Consider the following 8867-nt stretch of genomic DNA (forward strand, 5'->3'; position numbering starts at 1 on the left):
AGAGCACCTAGACGTAGGCGGCTAGATAGATAGATAGATAGTTAGATACGTAGATAGAAACGCTCAAAGTGCCAGAGGTTCGCTAAGAAATGCTTCGCATTTAAAAACAAAACAGACACACACACACACACACACACACACGCACGCACACCAGGAGAGGAGAAGCGTGCGTGCTAAATTCGAAGTCTCGCCGTCGCCCGTCGCTGCCTTCGCCATTTTCTCCCGTTGCCCGGTCATCGAAGTTTCCGAATTGCTCAGCTGTGTCGGCTGTGCGTGCCCGTGTCGTGTGTGCGCGACTGTGATCTGAACGTTGGACGTGAACGCCATTTAGCGACGGCAGTGCAACATCCCCCACTGTGAGCATGTTTGTGTTGGTTTTATGATGGTCTGGAGACTCAAGCGTGCTTGCAACTCCGTGTATGCGTGTTCGGCCAGCACCTGGTTAGGCACAGTCGGAAATGCGAACGGTAAGTGGTGCTTCTGTGTTCTCAGTTTCGCGTCGTTCACGTGTGTAGTGCAGGAGTGTGCTTAACTGGGCTGGTTGGTACATGATTACGGCGAGAGCAAACAGCGCTAAACGCTTGTGTCTGTCGTTCTTCTTCTCCATCCCGTGTTTAGCGCTGTTTGCTCTCGCCGTAATCACGTGTGTAGTGCTGCACAGTGTGTCGCGTGGAAAGTACAATAAAAAGCAGAATGAAAAAGCATTACACGCACATATCTGTGATGCTTGATGCGCGTTTAAAAAGCTTTTGTGAAGGCACATGCTTTGCACGGCCAGTCTATCGAAGAGCGGGTACGCCTCAATGAAGACAATTTGTGCTATACAATTTCTTTGCTTGCCATAAAGCGTGAATGCGGCAGCGTGCTTTCAGAAAATAAACAAGCGAGAGGCCGCGGTTATCATTCCGTCACGTGTGCATCAAGGGCAACTTTTGTTTTAATTTGAATCAGTTGTAGTTGTCAGCCTCGGTTGTGCGATGGTTGCGATACTCGGCTGCCGACCCTAAATTCCATCTCGGCCGCGGCGGTAGCATTTCGGTGGAGGCGAAACGCTAAACGCCTGTGTACTCTGCGATGTCAGTGCACGTTAAAGAAAACAGATGGGCGAAACTTCTGGAGCCTTCGTTGCGCCCTTCACTTTTTTAGAAAAACGCTATTTTCATAATTCATTTTCGGTAAAACACCCCCTCCATCAGAATTTCCCTCCCCCCCTTCCCCTGTGGCTACGGGCTGGCGTACGCTATTCCAAAACTCCCTAATATTAGTAAGTGGGAATACTTTTCGATAACAATTTTGCATTGCGCACTTTGTCGTCTCTAAGACAAAAAAGAAACAGCATACCATAGGGTAATTACGTCATTAGGTGGACTGGAACGAATAAATTATGCTGCAAGATATGATTATGGCATATTAGTGAAAGTTGTCTGCTAAGTGACAGCGTTTATGGTGAAGCACGTGCATTTTACGATATTGTCACTTAATTAGTGACAATTTGTGACATAATTAGTGACATCTTGAACTCTCCTGATTTCATGTGAATATTCTCATCGAGTTGAAGATGTGTGAGGTGTGCCAGGCTTATTCAGTCACATCAGTGCAAGTCAGCTCAATGCAATACTGATGGCAGAGGGACAATAATTAAAAAAGTGACTCTCATAAGACTATTATGAAGCTTTGAAAGGCTAAGCAGCCATTAACATTATCACAGTTAAAAAAACTAATGTTCAGCAAGAACAGAACACCTTTCGTCATTTCTTATGGTTTACTTCTGTAAGTCATATGTAAGCTTCCTACCTTCATGCTTCTTGATGAATGTAAATTGTGTTTAGGCAGCACCAGAAGCAGTAGACAATGGCACGCAGATCACCAGATGACTATCGCAAATTCTCAAAGGATGTGCTGTTGTGCACCTTCTCCGCTTATCATGCTTTGTTGAGCTCTTTCATTAGAATGATACACGGCAAACAACTTAATTTATCAGAAACTCAAATGCTGTGTTTTTGACGAAATGGTAGGTGTGGAGTGAACTTGAAACCAAGTATTTGCTTTCTAGTCTCGCACAGGCAGTGAAATTTGTGGTTGGCTGTAGGTTATGAATGTTTGTGCAGTTGGCAACACTACACTACTGAACTTGGTGTGTATTTGTAAATGCTGCAAGACTTAAAATGAAGGAAGGAAAGAAAGAAATAGATGGGAAGACAGGCAGGTTAGCCACTTCAAACTGGCTGGCCATGCTGTGCAAAGGAAGAGGGTACGAGGAATAAAGGATAATACAAAAGAAACTTACAGAAAAGAACAAAACAGGAAAGAAGAGTATGATGCCTCGTAAAGTCTGTCTCTAAGCTCACTTTTGCATAAGAAGCACAGCAGCACTTTCAATGCTAACATCAAACGGGAGCAGCAATGAAAGCTCTGGAATCTGTTTTCCCTGAGAAAAAAAAACGCTTTATCTACACTGCCAGTTTTGTATTATGTACTGAATTAGTTCTTGGTGTTCGAGTGCATTAGGATAATAAATTTAGAGTTAAAAATTGTTTCATGCATGGACGTCTAACTGAATTTATGCCGGTTATCTGAATTGGTATTGGTGTGCTTTACAGCTGTTTAGTGCAGCATGAAATAGTGAGTCACTGCAAAAAATCTGTACATTTCTTTTTTCTTTGCAGATGGTGCTCAAGATGGCACATGCAACGCTATGCAGCTGTGGACACCAGCAGCTTGATAAGAACTCTCGAAGCTCATCTGGATGCTTCACAGAACCTGGGTTGGTAGCAGCAATCTCGTTAGGAGAGAGTGATCAAATAGAATCCATTTCTGAATTGTGCAATGCATACCTGTGTTTAATGAAGCAAGTCATTGATACATTGGAAACATTGAGAGTATCACTATTTTGAGTCCAATTTCATGGTAGCTCTTATCTCAGTCATCCGATACAGTATACAGAATCTGCACCTGCACTCTGTCACGCCATAACACTATATTGAATTTACAGTGGAGTGCCTCGATAATAGACACCTGTAGCATGATATTGACTGTATTGTGAGGGATTCATAGTGTTCCTGGCGAATGGTCAGTACTTATATAACGGCAGTGCTAAGAAGACAAGGACAAGAAAGTGCACAGCACGACGCTTACTCACAACTGAAAGCTTTATTGCTTCAGCAGAAATATATACCTAAACTTGAACCTCGCCTATTACCCGCCAACTAGCTCGCATTCCCGTTTTGCTTCAAACGGTCAGTATTGTGATGCGTTACCTTAACAATGAAGTGGCATGTACATCGATATACATTGAAGCTCACCAGCGCATTGTTATTATGATTTTAACTTTATTTTTGTGTTTGGTAGTTGCAAAACCGTTCACAATTTGCGACACAAATGTTAGTCCTGTTGTGAGTCACAACAGGACTAACATAGGATGGGCTGCATGCGCCTTGTGATTTAAGTTATCACTGTTAGGAAAATTTTTACATTCATTTCCACTTGATAGTTATATTAATTGGTTGTCTAGTTTGTGTTGGCTAGGGGAGATTTAAGGTAATAGCAAGCAGTAAGCAGCATAGAAAATTTTCAGTGTGCACGCATTTCATAGTTGGCAGAAGCAGGATGGTGCAGTGCTTACAGGCAGGTGCTATGTGCACCGCTGGTTTAGTCCGAAGTGCTGTGAGAAAGACATCTAGATGCTGCTTTGGCATAAAGAGTTTGATATTTAAATGTAAATTAAAAAATCGAGGCTGTCCACTGTGGCATGCCTCATAAGTACTATATATCTATATTTTGTCCCGTCTAGCCTAGGATTTTAAATAATTTATTTGGGAGAACTTGCACTAAGTTTTGAGGATAAATGAATTATTTTTGTAATAGGAGTTGCCTCCACAAAACAACAAGCAACACTGCACACTAGCTATTGTACCTTGTTCTTTTGCTAGGTGTATAAAAACATGGCAGCAAAACATGGACAAGCAATGAGCCTCGTCTTTCTTATTATAATGCTGCGTCTTTCTAGATATTACAAGAATGAAAGTGTGCTGCACACTCATTGCATATCTCGCAAGAAAATACTTGGCAGCTTCTTAATTTTGTATTTTTGTGTTTTTTCGGAAAAGTCTGCAGTAAGAGAAGTCAAGTGGGTATTTTGTATGGATGCAGAAAGCTTAATGGACTTTCTTTGCTTGATATCTTTTTCAGGAAGACTGAACACTTTTGGCAAAGCAGCAACAGTTCTGGCCCACCTGTTTGTCTACAAGACGGTCTCTTCCGTGAACACTCCTGTGCCTTACAGTATACTATACTGATGATCTTGTACATCTCTCAGTATTTAGGATTGTCACACTTGGACTGCTGCACTGTGTTATGCACGGTGCTGAGTCCAAACTTTCCAATAACAGTGTGCATTTGAAAATTTTACATGGCTTGAAAAGATGCTGAATGTAACTCATTTAATTTACTAAGCATGGTTCTTGACTGTTTTACAGCCATTATTTATTCCCTGTTCAATTTTTTTCAACCTCATGGCATGTCCCGTCCTTGGCTCTAATGTGCCAAGCCACCCCCAGTATTGATGGGCAATTTTTAATTCAAAGCATGTTATTGCCTAACTCCGAGGGAACTTTCCTGTCACGGTATTCGGATTCATTTTCAATGTGGTACTTCTGCACGAGCCATAAATTGAGCTGTTGAAGGTGACGAGAACCAATTTTCCGGTCGATTGGATGGCACTAGCTGGCATTAAATATTGTAACCATTGGTCTACTACCTATGCATAATAATGGGTGAATAGGGTTGCGAAATAATCCCATGTTCCCAAGCCTAACTTTATAAATTTACATTATTTCTTAAAAATATGTGAATAAAGGCGACTGTGTTTACAAACCTTGGCAGGTAGATCCATGGTCGACACCACACGTCTTTATACAAAAATTGAACTGCACAATCATGTAACATGTTTTCATGCCTGAGGGCAAACTAATGCATATATAAAAAATGGTACACCACCATGCCTAAGTGTTGCAAGCCTTTATTACTTATCGAGTTGCCTTCATGTGTAAGCAGACACCAAGTTCTCTGTGCATCAGGGCATAGGCAGAAATTTTTTTCGGGGGGGGGGGGGGGGTCGTCTCCTTGATTTGAAGTGGGAGCCGGGCAGGCAGATGTGTTCAGTTGTCATTTTGGGCTCTGTATGCCATAGCAAAAAAAATTTCGAGGGGGGGGGGGGCGAGGGAGGCCCGGTGTGCCCCCCTGGCTACGCCACTGCTGTGCATGCCATCTCTTGGATTGTACTTGCATACTGGCATTGCGAAGTGTATGTGTCGTGCTTTGTGATGAATTTTGAACTATACTTTCATAATATTTTACTGCTGTGAATTAGTGCTCAGTTGCATTGTGTATGTTGTTTCATCTGTTCAATAATGAGCATAGGTTCTGTGGTAGATGAAAATGTATGAGTTACATTGACATTGTGATGTTATTGTTTTGATTCCAATAAAGTACTACAACCAGCATTTATTGTATCATTTGAAGTTTTAAGAATTTGTAATGCATTCAAACAAAAAAGTCCTTGTACATGTAAAAGAAATTGTTCAGGCTTGACATATAGGTCGTGGTTCTCAGCCATGGATGTTTTGGAGACCCCTTGTGGACTGGTGGAAGTGATGAGGGACCCCTTGCAGTGAGATAAGGGGGGGGGGCTTATAAATTAGCACAACATGCAGCGTGAAATAGGTGCCTTGCGTTTCTCCGTGGCAAAGAATGGTCAAAGTGCCACGCCAATTCAATCTCAACAGCTTGTCACTAAGTTGTGCGATCTGCCGCCACATTTCAGCTGTTTCTCGCTACGCTTTCTCTTCAAATTGCAAGCCTGGAAAAGCACAGTGGTAGAAAATTGCAGTAAAACTTTACAGCCATCTCATGGAAGCATAAGTCAGCTCCGCCGCAATGCATAACCGTTATGCGGTGAAACAAAAAAAGTGGGGGCCGCTGTCATTGGACATATTGTTTCTTCAAAAAAGGCGTATTTTTTTTTGTTCGAAGATGCGTTTCGCGGACCCCCAGAAATGGCTTCGCTGACCCCCCCCCCCCCCCCCTTGAGAACCACTGCATGCTACAGATAATGCTTGCGTTCTACCAGATGGGTTTAACCGATGATTCTTGCAAAACATCGTGCAAATAAGCGACAGGCAGTAAACGGAAACAGATCAACTTGATCGAACATTGATGGGTTGATCATTTATAATGGTCGCATAATTTGTAGTATTTGGAATCAACTACAGGTACACGAGGTAGTAGGAGTGCACATGGCACCCACTTTTTTCAGTTTATTTATCTGCTGCACTCATGTTCGTGCTATGTGTAATCCTGAATCACGAAAAAGTAAGTTGTGTCCTGCCGTGACAAAAATCCTAATTAAAATGAACCTTATTTTCTGAAGAACAGCTGTTTCACTGAGGCATACAATAATGCCTTTTTTTTAATAGGTACTGCACAATCTCTTCAGGAGTAGTGCCAACTGCACGCCGACGTTCGCAATACAGAAGTGCAACAGTATTATCTTTTCTATTTTAAGGGAGACATGTCACTCGCGAATTAGTGGACATCGTGCTTAAGTGCTTAACCTTGGTGGACGCCTTCGACATCCATTTTAACGGCGGCGTGATACGGAAGAGTAAAGGTTATTAGTAAAGGTAGCTAGTCTCCGAGTATAAAAGCAATTAAATACTGACTATGACTAATTCAGAAGCACTGTATGTCGTGCTTCAGCGCGCGTAAGTGCTCATCACGCAAATATTCGTCTAACTGCTCAGAGGTGCCGCTGACCCTGCGTGCAGCTCGCAACAGCACCTACACGCGCAATAAATGCACATGCTTGTATAGGTGCACGCTAAAATGCCCTTGGAACTCTGACATCGACGTATGTAAAAAAATATGTGACATATAATGGTCTTCGAACAGCTGAGAACGCACTGCAGACACTTGCAGCTCGCGGCAAAAATAACCAAAACTGCTTCAAGAGCACGCTCGTAGAATACACGTACGTGAGTTTCGCTACCTAAAGGTACTTGTCACGCCGGTATGAGAAACTTTTGAGCGAGCGAGACATCCACGATGTATGGTGAAAACACAAAAAAACACACGTTTACCATTTTTCTTGCGGCACGACAAACGACGAACAGAGGTCGGAGCTGAAGGTGCTAGCGGTGGCCAAGCTTCGTGAGTTCATGGCGCCGCGCTATTTACTAACCTAATCCACGCGCAAACACACGCCGGTGATGCAAAAAAAGAAGTAGCAAGCTCCGCCCTCTCGTTGCAAACCACTTTGTAAATATATAAGGCCGTGAAAAGTTAACAAAGCATGCGGTGGCTCAGTGGCGTAGTGATTAGAGTGTCTGCTTTCGATGCTGGTGGTCATGAGTTCGATTCCTGTGTCATGTGCGATTTGTACGTGTTATCATATGTACGTGTTTACATTGATGTCTAATTTCTAATTACCCCTAGAGATAAGTATTACAAAAATCATTCCGTGAAACGCTGTTCGAGTGCCAAAATTCTTTTCGCAGCCGCTTTGTGTGCCGTAGCTGCCGCCACGTCAAGTTGCGCCAGCTATGGAGGATAAAAACAACTAACCGACACATAATGTATGACCTTCGAGATTCCGGGATTGTCACTCGCTAAGCCTACATCGTTGTCTATTGGAGTATGGCTCTCGAAAACGGTGCCGAATCGACACTAATACCTTGCTGTCGAAGCTTAAGGACGTGAACCTAAAGCAAATGAAAGCATCAGTTCGGAGATAACGAGCGACAGAGCGCGCGACGGCCACTTGATAGATTCGAGACGGGCGGAAATCGCTTTCAACGGAGCGCCCATGTTTACCGGGCATGCGTATGCGCAGTACACACCCGGTATTCTGGTACACGCAAAGCATTTTGCGTATACCGGCGTGCCGGACAGACATCCTCTAATGTATGCGTTTTGGTTGCGAGCGCTCTACATGTTTTGGTTGCGTGAATGTGTGCGCGTATGAATGTGCCATTTTCTGTGCTCGATTAATTATTTAGCGATTAATTTTTTTCCAAAGCTGTTTCAACGTGATAGCTTTACTCCCTCGGAGGAGTTCTTTCACTCTATCGCAGACGGAGTACTGTACTCCATGAGGAGGCGTGGAATCACTCCCTGTCTAGAGGGAGTTGTTTCACCCCGGAAAAGGGAGTGCCCAGCGGGACAAGCCAAAACTCTCACAAAGGGCGTCGGGGCACTCCCTTTGTTCTAAGAGTGTACAGAAAGAAAAATTGCATTTATTTTTCGCACGCAATATTGCATGTATGGTGTGATGCACCAAACGCACAACTTATTACAGTCTCAGGCATTAAACCTTGTCAGACAGCTCTAATTACCTGTAAAAATTATTACAGCACAATTTTTAGAATCACTCAAATCAAGGCGAGTTCGGGAATATCGTTGGGACGCAATCTTCGACGAGGCTCCTTTCCGCTGGTGATTTCAACCTTAATTCTTATCATTGACCGTGTGAGTGAAAGTCTTCACGATGTATTCCTCATGAATGTGCATATCACATACAAGTGATATGTCGGACAGTTTCTTGTCCATACGAAGAATGGCGCGATCCCACGTCGCTCGCTGGTCAAGGTCATGCGGGGCACAAATAGGTTATCAACCGTCTCGTATTTCGCGGGACTGTCCCGACCTTTTTATACAGCGTTGCGAGCCGTCCCAGTTCGGGACAGCTATCGTGCCGGCTTTATTCGTACCGTCCAGTTAGAACTTTTTATGTGATCCACGCACGCCCGACAACGCGCGTCACGCTCTAGAACACAAAGTTCTCACGAATAGCACGCACGAAGCAATGTTGC

At 43.5% G+C, this 8867-nt stretch overlaps 1 long non-coding RNA gene across 1 annotated transcript; it reads left to right on the forward strand.

Moving 5' to 3' along the window:
• Positions 1–435: 435 nt before the first annotated feature.
• Positions 436–4271, forward strand: LOC125756651 (uncharacterized). The gene is made up of 3 exons (XR_007414661.1): positions 436–467; positions 2667–2764; positions 4189–4271. It is a non-coding gene; the product is annotated as an uncharacterized LOC125756651 (long non-coding RNA).
• Positions 4272–8867: the final 4596 nt, after the last annotated feature.

The sequence above is a fragment of the Rhipicephalus sanguineus genome, unplaced genomic scaffold (assembly GCF_013339695.2).
Source record: "Rhipicephalus sanguineus isolate Rsan-2018 unplaced genomic scaffold, BIME_Rsan_1.4 Seq384, whole genome shotgun sequence".
Taxonomy (NCBI): Eukaryota; Metazoa; Arthropoda; class Arachnida; order Ixodida; family Ixodidae; genus Rhipicephalus; species Rhipicephalus sanguineus.